Consider the following 14549-nt stretch of genomic DNA (forward strand, 5'->3'; position numbering starts at 1 on the left):
CTTTCAAAATTGTTTCATACTTACTTTGCAATTCAAACATGGCCTTTTCTTCCTTTTTTGTAGTGGCCAAAACAAACTAAGATGAATCTATATTCCAATGTGTAGCCTACACATGAGAAGTATCAGTCACCCTTCTTACAACAATACTTTTCATCAAACCAAAATCATCCAGTTGTGATGAGGTGGCTCTTGATCCTCTCCTCAATGACCAGATAACCAAGGTAGCCTAGTCTTCATTGAAAGTAGTGCCCTAGAAGTCTTTCTTATTTTGGTCTTGTAAATCAAGCTTATTTGAAATAGAATTAAACACAAGAGCATCAACAATGTCCCAATTGGGAAACAAGAAAATGTTTGATGCTTTGACTATTTGCCTTCCTTCCTCAGGGCTTATACTTTGAAACTCCCTCATCATTTCCTCTTTTACCTAATTTTCCAAGGTAGTTTCCTCCATTTCTAGGTACTTTGTTCTCAACTTATTGCACCTTTCTTCAAATCTACCCATATTGGCCCACCATGCAAATTGGAGAAAAGCCCTAGACTTAAAAAAACTATCATCAGACAAAAATTGATAGCTAGCATGTTCCAATACAGGGTCCAATTCCCTACCTTTATAGTCTGCAACAATCAAATCCAAACTTGGCATAGGAGGCTCTTGAGGGTTTTCCTCATCTAGTTTTGCTTGGGTGATAAATACACCTCCTTGTAATCCTATTTGTTCAATTTTCTCACTAATGAGTTGTGCTTCTCCAATCCTCAAAGGGGATTGAGTGGATGAATACTCCTCAACTTGATGAATCTTTTCCTTCATTACCTTCTACCTCTTGGGAGAAGGTTCATCAGGTCTCTCCTTTAGGACTACACTGGTGGATCCCATTATTTTCTCGCCTTTGTCTACAATAGCCTTTTAATTTTAAATTACAGTATAGCCTAGTCTCTTTTGAACAATTATTTGACCAGATCCTAAATTAGGAGTGAAAGCCAACCTCCTCATGACCTCTCTGGCCTTATCTGGGTATGAATCAAGAAAAAAATTATTTCTTCTCATTCATAGCTTCCATGATTTTAGGGAAGGTATTCATGAGCTTATTTATTTTATCAGCCTTTCTATTAGCATTATCTAGATGACTATATTTCTATTCAAAACAATGAATGAATTCTAAAATCAGGGAATAAAATCTCCACTTTTCCTTTTTGGTTTTATATTCTTGTAATGAGAACTCATTCCTTATAATGTCCTTTGAATAGTATGAGTCATGTTTGACTTTTCCCAATTTAATCCTATGTCTCAAGATCTGATTATAAAACCCCTCAGTATCAAAAACATGGGGATGGGAAATAGCCATTTTATACTAATCCAAAATTTTATGTAAAAAGAGCCAACCCCCTTTAGTAATTAGAAATTGATGAGCCACTATACAAGTAGGGAAAATTGACCCTAGTTGCCTTTTCAATAGATACATCTCTTCCACTCCTCCTAACTTCCACAAAACTTGAGCCATTCCTACCTTTAAATGTACTTGGTAGGGTAACACTTGAGGGCTTCCTTTAAAACTACAAATTTTTAAAACAATAGAAACAAAGTATGGGATGATATATCCCCAATTGTATGAAACTTTCAAACCACTGGGATTGTCCATAGGCCGAATAAAATTCGTTAGTGCCTTGGGGATTTTGGGATTATCACTCAATATGAGGCATCTCAACTTGGAGGTGAAATACCTATCAAACCTAACAAAGCTAGCATTCTTTGCATCTCAGGTCATATCTGCACTCCATAACTCGACTGGTAGTACTTCTCCATCCTCCTCTCTATTCAACTCCATCTCTTTACCAAAATATGTTACTCCCTTAAATGAGAACATATGCATTAACAAAGAATAATGACCAAAAGTTTTCTCTACTTTCTCTTTTGCAATTCCAACCAAACTAGTATGAATTTCTTTAGCCAAATAGGAAGCAAAATCAAAAATAACATCTACACCAAAAGAAGAAATTTGAACCGTCATATACATAATGCTGATAGGCATGAAAGTATGTTCATCTTCACCAAAAACACAACACAAGGTCCTATATATTTCTATAGCTCGGGAAGAGAAAAGATCCTTTTTAAAAGGTTCCCTAGAGGCTACAATGATTAATAGAAAAGTTCCTATTGTGAAAATATGTGCCCTCAGTGCACCTCCCCTAATCACATCCTTCTTTGCCTTGTATTCATTTTCTAGTTCTTGCAGATTAATCGACACATGATAATCTGTCGATGGTTCTAGGTGAAAAACCTCTCTAATTTCCTCACGACTAATTGAAATTAGAGGCACACCATCAGTTCTTCTCACCACCCTAACAGATTGGTCATAATTCTTAGCAATGGCTTCAAGAAAATCATAATCCATGAAAACACTTGGAACTACTAGTTTTCCCAAATCAAAATTCTAGATATTAGCATGTGGGGCAAGAAAACTTCTCTCTAAAACCATTTTTTGAACAAAAAAAGACCAGTTTGTGAAGTTTTACCATCCCTAACCTAGTTCCCTTTGTCATACAGGCCGTCAACAATTTTAAGCCTAGGGTTTAAGGAAGTTAACTTCTTAACTTGTATAGTTTCGGTGGTGGACTCTAGGAGTATTTCTAGCAAATCATCATGAACATTTCTATCCATATAATTCCCTTGCACAAAAAATACTTTCTTAGGAGGCATCTTGACTATAATTCATAGGAATTGGAATGCTACAGAGGTTATAATATTACTACTTACTTGATTTTCTTTAAACTTGTTCTTCTCTGAATTTCTGCAATAGCTCACGAACAAATGGAAAACTACTTCACGTTTTTGCTAGGCTTAACACAATATTCTCAATAGCCTCTTATGCTCATAAAACATGAAATCTTTGTTCACTTGATACTAGAACTAATGAAATCTCTTGTATTATACTCTATTTTTCTCACATGCGAAGCTTTCATTCCTCATAAATGCACAAAGTAGAAAAATAGAGTGGCATCATCTTTCCTTTTAAATTTGTGCTGTTGATCTTTGAAAAATCCTACGATTTAGGGATAAAAATAGGGTTGACTCATCTTTCTTTTTAACATGCTAGCAGTCAAACCAATGAAATTCTTACACTTGTACCTTTCCTTTGCTGTTGGCACTTTAAATTGGACCCACTTTTCCTTGAGGAGACATGTCACTGAATCACTACCTTGCTATACATAAAGAGTGAGTACATTGCTATAGCGAGGAAGTGATAACCCTTGCTCTGATATTAATCTAATGGAAAATTTTTTGCTACATTCTCATTACTATAATAGTGGGTACCTCCTATATTTTCCTTGTTCACTATGTCTCTATGCATAAAAGGTGAGCAACTTTCAATAGTGACAAAGTGATGATCGTTGATTTCCCTTTGATCAAGTGGAGGACATTCAATGCATCATACAATATGAACATGGTGGGTCCCATCTTTATCTTCCTTCCTTGGTATGTCACTACACATAGCCTTTGAGCAACTCACCATAGTGAGGTAGCGATTCTCATTGATCTCAACTTGATCGAATGATCACAATTCATTACCTGGCTTTTGACTTGGAAGTGGGTCCACATTTCTTGGTGATGCTAACCTATCTTGACATGTTGGCATATATATTTTTTAATCCTTAGTGACATCACACCTCCTTGATTTCACCATGTTTGTTATTTTTTAGGCGGGTCGCTACATCACTACGGTGAAAATCATTAACTTTTCAGTAGTGACATAGGGACCTCCAATGGATTCAGAGTTTCTGACATATAAATGCTTTGTAGGATGCCACAATGTCATTAGATCTACATAGCTCATTTATGAAAAAACACTCATTTGGGTCCCACCTTTTGAAACTATTGTTACATCATGAATTTTTACTAGTCACTACATTGCTACCGACGAAAGTCATTAACTTTCCAGTAGTGACATAGCAACTTTCAGTGATCCATCAAAGTTTGGTGCTAGGAAATTTAAAACAGAATAACCAAAAATGATACAACTCTCATAGAAATAAAAGCATACTTTTCAAGATATCTTTCTTGGGATCCTCATAATCATCCCCCTTTTCAAAAGAGCATCACCTTTTGCATTATCTGAGTACTTGCTATGTCGCTATTGGCAAGGCACGTAGATTTTCCAGTCGCGACATAGCGACTTGCTAGAAAAACTTGAATTCTGACAACACCATTTGCAAATTGCTCCATGTGTGTCCTTTTTGACACTAATAACCCTAGGACAAAGCATGTGACCATAATGTATTCAAATCAATGCACATTTCTTGTGTCGGACCTCATTTTTTAGTAACGTAACTAAATTTCTGATGGTCGCTATGTCACTATAGTTAAAGACCCTACATTTTGTTATAATGACAAAGAAACAACCATGAATCTAACTAAGATCAAATGGTGAGAAATGATTTTGAAAAAAGTATCTTAGCATGACAAGACTTAAGTGGGAAATAAATATTTGCATTTTAAAAAGAGTTGGCACTAGGATAAATTTAAAACTAAAAAAAATCGAAGGCTTAGGCAAAGCTTTCAAATGATAAAATCTGCAAGGCCCAAAAACTAGAAAACCTATCTTATAATAATGGAATCAAATCTGATTTTTAATACCTAAAAATGGGAAAATTCATTATGCAAAAAATAAGATCAATAGGAACAACTTTTTAACCAGATATTTGTCCTGATACATAGACCCAAGCTGTGTCCACAAACTATTTGTTGTCTTCTCATCAAGAACATTCAAGAGAACCAAATCAGCTAGACAAAGTCTAATGAGACCCTTAGCTTTCTAATCCTTGAGATCCCAATCTACTTGAGATATTGTTGCAAATCTCACATCAAGTAAAGTTTTCTCCCATAGATCATGATGTTCAAGCAAGTCTTCCATCTTGAGTTCCCACAACTCAAAATTACTACCATTAAATTTCTCCACCTCCATTTTCTTGTATAATAAACTAACCATCTCAATCTACAAATAAGATTTAGAATGCTCTACACAAAAAACTTCCACTCAACTTAAGATTAGCTCAAAAAACCCTACCCAACAACTAGGATCAAAAGTTGATCAAGCTTTGATACCACTTGTAAGGAAACTCAAGTGTGGAAATAACTTTCTAAGGAAAGTATTGTGCAAATTCTTTCAAATCTTTACAATTTCAGATTTGATATTATGTAAACAATAATATTGTAGTTAATCACAAATGTAGAAAATAGATAGAGAAATAATAACACATAAACACAAAGATATGTCGATGGGGAAAAACCTTTCAGTAAAACAACCCTACCCCTCTAAAACCTACACAATGTATTATCTTCAACTCAAAGGTTACAACACACTTGCAGTACAAGCTCTTTCAGGACACAAAAGACTTATTTGATAGCAACCAATAATGCACTATTCACACTCTTATCTACAACCTTAAAAGTTCTTATATAATGTGCTTTCCATTTTTAGGGAAACTTCCAAAGTACAACCATATTAGGGTTTTACCATTCTTTAGAAAAGTAGGAATCCAAAAAAAATTACACACTAGATGGAGGCTCGAGTGTATAGTACTTGATGATCAATTGCCACATGTCTTACCATCTTCACTCATCATCATATCTTTCAAATATAGCTCTTATGTGTCATAGGAATCTATCATAACTATTTCAGTCATGATCTCCTTACACACAATTCAAGATTCTGACACGTGCAAGTGGAGTACACTCACACTTAATTACATTATTTTCAAAAACTACATTTACAAAAAGAAAAATAAGAATAGGAATTATCCAAGGTTGAGACACCTTATTCCCAATAAGTAACTTGACATCCATCTCTCTTCCACCACCAAAGAAGCCAAGAACCAGAACAGATGCTAATACTGAGAAGATTGTAAAATAAAGAGTAGTAGAAACTACTGATCCTAGTTCTCCTAAACCTAAGAGAAGGAGATTGGTCAGAGGACCACCCATAGCTTACACAAATTCTATTAAAGAGGTATGTGAAAATATCATAAGATCTTCAGGATTATCCAACTTTAGATTTATAAAATATAATACAATGGATAATACTAACATAACCAAAATTGAGGAGGCTATGGTAGATATGATTACTAATCATAAGCTAGCTCCTAGTGAAATTGAGAAGAAGATACTCACAAACTTATATGATAAACTGGAAATAAGATGGTAGTAGGAAAAAGTAGAAGAGAAAAATATAAGGACTAACACCTTAGTCAAAGTCATGCCTAGTCTATCTTGATCAACATGAAACATTTTTGGTAAAGTATAGGAGAAGATTTGTTCCTAAGTATAGAATGTTTTTTTGTTTTACAAAATAAAATCAAAGTTGTATCACAATAGGATGAATTGCTTTGGAAAAACATTTATGGGCTATCAACCAAGGGAGTAGAGATAGAAAAATAAACTACAACTGTGACCATTAAAGATGATCACAATAGTGGAGAAAGTTCAGGTGTGTCGATTCTATAAGGTAGCATGTCACTAGTATGTGTTGACACCCCTAACATTCTAGGGGCCAAGAAATTAAGGCTCATAGATATAGAGGTAGGTATTGAGGAAAAAGACACAAATGTAGACAATAAGACTATTTCAACACCTCATATTGAGGAAAATAAAGAGATGAGTAAAGCTGAATTGAGTGCAACCATTTGTGTCTCATGCATCGATGTACCAACATGACCAGGTGGTGAAACTCCCTCACCAAATCTCAAAGAAGTGCTAAGTAAAAGTACTCCTTTGTTGAGAAGAGGAAAATCAGTAAAGGATGCTTCACTAGATATTGAAGTCAGTCAGGATGAAATAATTGAGATGCCATAGTTAGATTTGGAAAATCTCAACTTGGAACAAACAATTTTGTTATAAGAGATTTTGGCAAAAAAGAAATTGCAAGAAGAGTTAAAGAGAGCATAAGAAAAAATAGGTACTTTATGATGTGAAAAACATTTATGTTGATGCTTTTGATATTCAAAATTTTGATGAAGAAGCCCCAATCATTACTTAACTTGTAAATATTGTTGAACAATTGAATGTTGGTCATATAGAATCAAATGAAAAATGGTTGGATTTGTTTGCTAGAATATTCAAGAACAAGGTTGTGGATAAAGTTTCCATAACCATTACCAAGAAAAAAGTGCAATTGCAAGAGCATGTATAGGTTATGATAGAAGTTATATAGAAAGTACAACATTTGTACAACATTTTGTTAGATGTACCAAGATTTACAAATTATATTCAAGCATAGATGCTCCTAATTCAAGCTGAGACGAATAGATCTAGCAACATTATCTCATAGTCAGCATGATTCAACATTGATCATTACAATAATTTACTAAATGCTCAAGGAACATTGGTCAAGATTTAGACAGCTGACAACAACATGAGATCTAAATTGATTTCTATTCAAGCAATGTTGATACCTCATTTGGAGGTCATGTAAAGGGAAATGTAATCAACCAATGATCTTATCAAAGAAGATCACAATATCTTAGTGGCTAACAACTTAATTAATTTAGTTGCAAGAATACAGTTGTAGAATCACATTTTGGAGGCAACAAGAACCACATGGGATCATGCATTATCTATGATAACCTGAGTTCATAAGACATTCATTGATAAATATGGTCTTCTTCCACCCATTCAACCCAACGACCATGACATAAGTATTCAAAAAAGGGGGAAATGGATTTTTTAAATGAGGAATTAATTTTATATTGTTTATTTATTATTCATTTTGGCATAACTCATAAAACTTATGGGGTGAGTTCAATATCAGATTATATTTATAATGATGTAAATATGAAAAAGTATTTTTTCTACTTGTGTAAAAGGGGGAGATTATTGGTATCTCTAACTATTGTTATCAATTAGTGTCAAAGACTTAGTCATTTATAGGGTAGAATTGGATGATCATCACTATGACCAAGGTACTCTATAAAGTTTGAGTCATCTACATAAGTAAGTATGTATTGAGATCTATAGGTGCTGAGTAAGTGTATGGTAACTGAGTATTTTCTATATAATTCAAGCTCAACATTGACCAATCAGTTTCAAGCATACAAGTGTTGAGTTGCACAGTATGTGTTGATCATAGTACAAACCAAGAAACAACAATGCCAATAGAAAATAGTAAAGGCTGAGCAATGTAGAGTTTACATAAAAGTCAAGAATGATACACATTGTAAGGAAAATTCTTTTCAAGCCAACATGGAAGGGACATTTAATATATGTAGAGGTTGTTATAGAGAATTTTATATGTTAATGACATGGATCATAGATCGCTATGTTTTGTGATCAATGATTCATATATTATGGAAGCATCTAGAAAACTCTTTACGAAACTCTTTAAATAGAGATCTTAACCTAGTGTTAGTACCCAATATGGACATGGTTTTAAAACTTGTAATTTGTGTTTTTGAACCACTTTGAACCTTAGTTCAAAGTAGTTTGAAATCATTCAGTGGTTTAGATGATCCATCCTGGAGGTTCAATACAAGCAAAATTTAGACTCATGGTTCAAAGTGCTGAATGGTTGACTCAGAAAAGTTCACAATTAATGATTAGTTTTTGTCAGTTCAATAGTTTCAAAGATTTAATGAGTTTGATGTTTCAAAGGTTCAATAGTTCAAACTTCAAGTGCAGAGTCTCGAACCACTTTGAACTAAAGTACGAAGCAGTTCAAAATAGTTCAAAATAGCTCAATTTGTTCATGCAGGTTTAATGATTATACAGAAGAATTCTACAAGTTGACTATTCAATCTGGGCATCAAGAATTTTCAAAAGAGAAGGTAGCACAATATATGAATGGTTTGATATTCAATATTTAGGATGAGGTTTGTAGTGCCTCTCCCATTTGACTTTTGTAACTCATCCTTATGGATGCAACCTTGTTGATCTTTTATTGTGATAGGATCATGATTGTAACCCTGAGTGGTCTACACTGTCGAGGTGTTTGGATTTATGTTTCTATATCAGTTGCTTTGATTATGCTTTTGACTGATCTATGAGATTATGGTGATTTTTGGTTCACTGAGGTTTGTGCCAGTGGTTACCAAGATCGATGTGGTATCATGAGGTTGTTCCATGATTACCCTGAGATGTGTGAAGAGATTACACTATGTTCTATGACCATGCTACACTGGACTAGGTTCCTATAGTAGTGGTTAGTCATGTTTATGACTATGTTTGCTTATGCATTTTAAGTGCCTTTTTAATGTTGTTTAAACAATCATTATTAAATGCTTAAGTAATTAAAATGGGTTGTTCTTGTTGGTTTCTTTGGTTATGTGTTGCAGACATTTACCTTGTTATATTTTGATCTGAGAGATATCTATTACTTATGTGATGTTTTACATTTGAGATGACTTGGGGGTCAGATGTTATACTTTGATTTTAGTATCATATATATTAGACTTCTATGTTGTTCAGTTAATCATATTGCATGATGATGCCATTTTGAGATGACAGTGTGTTTTATGATGATATCTAGTTATCTGGTATTTGGACATACCTCTAATTATGTTAGGTGATGGATTTAAAGCTATGGTTATTTACTTCATTCCTGCATTGTTATGCTTTATGCGAACGTGAGTGATGTAAATAGATTATTTAATATAATTAAATAAATGTTTAAATTAGGTGATTTAATGCATTTATTGCTTTGGCTATGTTATTATATGCAATTGCACTTGATTGTGTTGTTTAGTGTGTAGGATTTATATCCCTGGCAGTGGCACATGGAGTTAGTGATTCAGCCTTTCATATTTTACCAATGTCATCCTTATATGGTTGACGTATCCTTAATTAAATATTTAATTTAAACCTTTTGATGATTATTAAATCCGAACTCATTTGCATTATGTGATTAGACCAATGAGTGTGTCTATGCATTTAGAGTTTCGCATTGTTGCGAAAGTTGTTAAGGAGATTTATGTATTTTTGTATTTTCGAGCTTTTTAATTGATTTATTTTAATTTTTGGCAGCTTTTCCATAGATGAATTCCTATTTATAGAAATAGCCTATTTTCGTTTGGGTCGATTCAGGCTTTAACTAGGTTGGCTAGTTATTTGCCCTAATTGATTATTCACTCGAAAAGTGAATAAGTATCCAAAAAGGAATTTAATTCCTCACTTCTCACTTTTGAATTAGAAAGTTGGAGAGTAAAACCCAAAATCCTCTTCATGAGGATTTATTGTTTTGTTCGTTGTGGGAGCTATGGGTGTGGGATCATTGCAAGGTTGGGCTCATTGGATCCAGCTCGGGGAAACCTTGGATTGTCACAATTTTTAGCTACTTCTACGAGATATTTATTTTATGGTTCAGATTCTCGTTTTACCCTTTTGGCTGTGAGGTAGGGATTTCTTGTTTTATTGTTTCTACTCCATTTCTACTTCTATTTTTGATATCCATTTGTTTGGAAGCTGAGAACTAGTGTTCCCCTTCGTTTCTGTATGTTAGTTCTACTTGGTTGGGTGGGTACGAACATTTTCCTATTTTTTGAGATGAGGGTTTGGGGTTTTATGCCATTATGCTGGCCATTTTAGCATACGATGTTCAATTCTATTTATTTTTGGATTTTTGGGGTTTTTGAACCCAAAGGCCAAATGGGTTTTAATTTTGGAATTTTTCTAAAATTTGAGATTTTTACCTCGTTTTGCATGTCACCCTATTTTCTTGGGTTCTCTTGGCACAATTTGGGTCATGGATCAGGATGATCCATTTGGATATCAGTCAGACCACAATTGCACTTTTTTTTTGCATAGGGATGCGTGTCACATTTGTGCTCCCGACATTGTGTTCGGTTGAGTAATTTTATACCTGTTGTTATGGTTTCTTTTAGACCTTTTCTTTGTTTCATGGATGTTGAGATTTGTGTAGAATCCATACTCTCGGTTTGAGGCTGGTTGAGTAAGTTCATGACTTTTGGTCTTGTTGCATCATTGGGATTCGTGTAGAATCCATTCTCTTGGATTGAGGCCGATTGAGTGATTTCATGATGTATGGTTTTATTCACTTTGGGATTCGTGTAGAATCCATCCTTCCTCTGTTGCTTTTAGTTCGGTGTTTTTTTTGCATTGTCTTCTCATCCTGTCCTTGTGTTGTGATCTTCATGATGGTGGTGCACCACACACGAGTACATGCATGTACATTTGTTGGGTGACTTGCGAGGCCCGATCTTCTATGGATTTGTCAAAAGTTATGTTCATTGGAGTTGGGATGAGAGTATGCGTGCCCATAGGCACTTGTTGTAGGATGAGCATGGGTAGGGTAGGGTAGCATATGGAGGGGGCTTCTATCTCGCAACCTAGTGACCTTAGTCCCATAGGGTTGGCGGAGGATAGGAAGTTTTAAATAAGTGATAACTAAATAAAATGTGCGACTGGTAATAAAACTTAAGATAATAAAATGTGTGTGCGGGGCCCTCGATTGAGGAGTTGAAACGCACGATCCGAGCTTGGGCTTGTCGATGCCAAATGATTCTCCATGATGTCAACCCCTACTTAGTAACCTTTTGAGTGTCTGACCAGGACCTGTACTCCTTGCATTGTCTTAGGTTCTTGGCTGTAGCCATCATACTATCTGGCATGAGTGTTAGCCATGGATGTTGTTTTGTGTGTTTGTGGTTGGATCTTTATCTCCATCAGCACGGCAGGTGTGGACCTACGGGTTCCACGTAGTTGGGAGGCATAGCTACCTTCACCACTACTAGGGACCGGTGTACAGAGATAGTCTTTTGTCCTAGTGCAACCGTTGCTGGATGTTTTCACTCAGTACTTCAGGTTCTGGAGTATGCTTTCTTGTGATTTATGCTTTCATTGGAATTCTTGGATATCATGTTTAGATGATGTTAGTTTAATTGATGCATTCCCATATTATGATGTTTAGCATATAATTAGATGATGTGAATTGTTGTAGTAGCATATCTATTGCTTATTGATGTTTAGCATGTAATAGGTGATGTTATCTACTTGTAGGATTATCTGATGCTTTACTACTAGCATGTTAGATTTCCTTATGCTTTTGTTGGTAGCATGTTTAGTAGTGATGTCCCTATTATGATAGTACCAATGATCTGGTTAGTGGCTTGGGATGTTACGCATGGGGGATGGCTAGGACACATGATGGTCTTATGATGCTATTGACGGTTGGGAGGAACCGTGCACTTAATTTGGTTGTTTAGTTTCTTCTAGTATTTCTTTTTACTGTGATGTTTATTTCAGTATGTTCCTTACTATTATGGTTTAGATGGATAGATGTTCCTCTTTCCTTTCTATTGTTGCTCGTGAGTGTTCACTCCTTGATCTATGTGGATCCGGTACTCCCCGATGTGGAGGTTTTTATCTATGTTTTAGCTTGTTGTTTGTCCTTAGAGTTTTCTTGCTTTTTCCCTAGGCGACCATGTGTCAGCATGGTGCAATACAATATAGTGTCGCATGCCCATTTGATGAATGTTGTACGATACTTTAAAGTATCGTACACGCTCAGAAGAAATGTCGTACGATACACTTCCAGTATTGCACACCCTTTGGAGAAGAAACGTCACACGACACTGGTAAAGTATCACACAATGCTGATAAAGTGTCACATAGTTTTTATGAAACCTGCACAAGTGGGCAGCGGGCACTTTTTGGTCTGATCTAAACTTTTTAGGGATGATTCAGGATACCGTCTTAGGTGTTTTTCAATCCCTCGGTGTTGCTTTTTGATTTTCGTTGTGTGCATTTCTGTAGTCAGTCTCTTGGGGTTTAAAATATATCATTTAAGTATAAGTTGACGTATATTTAATTTAATTTCTTATACTTAAGATATATTTTAATATATGTGATGAATCTTTTGAAATAGGTTTCAGACCTCTCAGAGATAAGTTAAAAATTCTAGGAAATTTTAGGGCTTTAGAAATCTAGCCTTAGCAAATTTTCAGGGCTTCAGGATTTCAAGATTAGCCAGATTTTAGGTTTCTGCATTCTACCTCAGCTTGGTGTTTTGTTAATGAGTGGTTGTTTCTTGAGCCCTCATCTTGTGTGTTGTCATTGTTGGCTTGTTTGGTAGTGGCGTTTGGAGATTCATTGGTTGTCAGAATTGTGGTGAAGTCTTTCGTTGCGATCTTTGTGATGATGTTGTCATGTGCATTCATACTTGTAAAAAACAATCTTGGCTTGTATTTCATCCTTGCTTCCAAGGATCTCTGGGCGGGGCATTACATCTGGTATCAGAGCCCATGTTCAAACATTTGGATCTCTGTGTTTATGTTGCCCTTGTAGTTATTTCTACATTGGTTAGTGTGAGTGTCTTGGTGAGAAATTGTGATCTTTGTTGCTTTGGTATCTACTCGTGATGGACTTGCTTGTCCAGTAGATGCAACTAGATCTGTGTGAGGAGAAGGAAGTGAATCTTCAGGTTGTTTTGTTGATAGTGTCGATGTGCCTTGTTGGTTGGTTGCTTGTGTGACCCTTTTTGGATGGAGCCACTGATTGGTTTCCATGTGTTGGCTTGTGTGCCTCTTCTTGTTTCTCCTTGTGGAGTTAGGTGCATTGATTTCCTTCTTTTATCCTACTTATAAGTTAATAGATGAATCCTATTGTGATTCTTTATTTTTTTGTTATAATAATGAAATGGTTCTTTTCATGGAGAAATGAGTGTTTATTGTGAATCATTGCAAAGTAGTAGTTTTGCATTATATCCTTGGGTTAATGACTTAAGCTTATGTAAAATTGTATTAATTTGATGGATATATAAATGTTGCATTGCATGGAAATTATTGTTTTCTGCATATGCATGAGGTTACTGATGGTATACTGCTTGATGTGTGTGAGTGTGTTCTCTAACATTGCTAGGATGATGTATTCCTTAGCATTGCGTGGTGATTTATCCCTCTTGTGTGACTGTACTCAATCATCACCTATAATGTGATTTTTTTGATGCCTTATTTTATTTGGCTAGAGGTACTTTCCTCATGTTGTTGGGCTAGCATTGGTTTTTAGTATTTTCCTCTATTGGAACAGTCATCAAATTTTATCTATCACTCTCTTTGTGACAGTTGTCACATTTGACTTATTGTTGAAATGAGCTCTTTTTGGTACTTACTATTGGAATTGATAATTCCCCCATTTGGGCTTTTTGTTTTGGTTCATGATGACTGTTTTGGATGTGTTTTACTGCTGCCCAGTTGTGTGTTGTCACTCTATCATGTTCATCTTGAACCTCTGGTAGTACGTTCAAGGGATAATATCATGGAGAACATGCTAGTGTGTCTTTGTTAGATTTAAAGTTTTTATTGTAATTGAATGGTTTAAATGGTGATTAAACTTAATGTTATTTTTGAAAGAAATTGAAAGATATGTACTTGTTTTATGGAAAGTGCTCTTGAAACCTTGCTTGAAAAACCTTTCATTTTAATTGTGCATTAGTGCTTATGTTATGTTTCATTAATGAAATTATGAAAGAGAAGTAATGATGGTTTCAATGTGTGAACTAGCTTTCGTTCCATGCCTTATGTTGTTTGGCCATGTGTACTCTTGTGTGGAT

This window comes from Cupressus sempervirens, chromosome 3, assembly GCF_028749045.1.
Source record: "Cupressus sempervirens isolate cs-2001-9-10 chromosome 3, ASM2874904v1, whole genome shotgun sequence".
Lineage (NCBI taxonomy): Eukaryota > Viridiplantae > Streptophyta > Pinopsida > Cupressales > Cupressaceae > Cupressus > Cupressus sempervirens.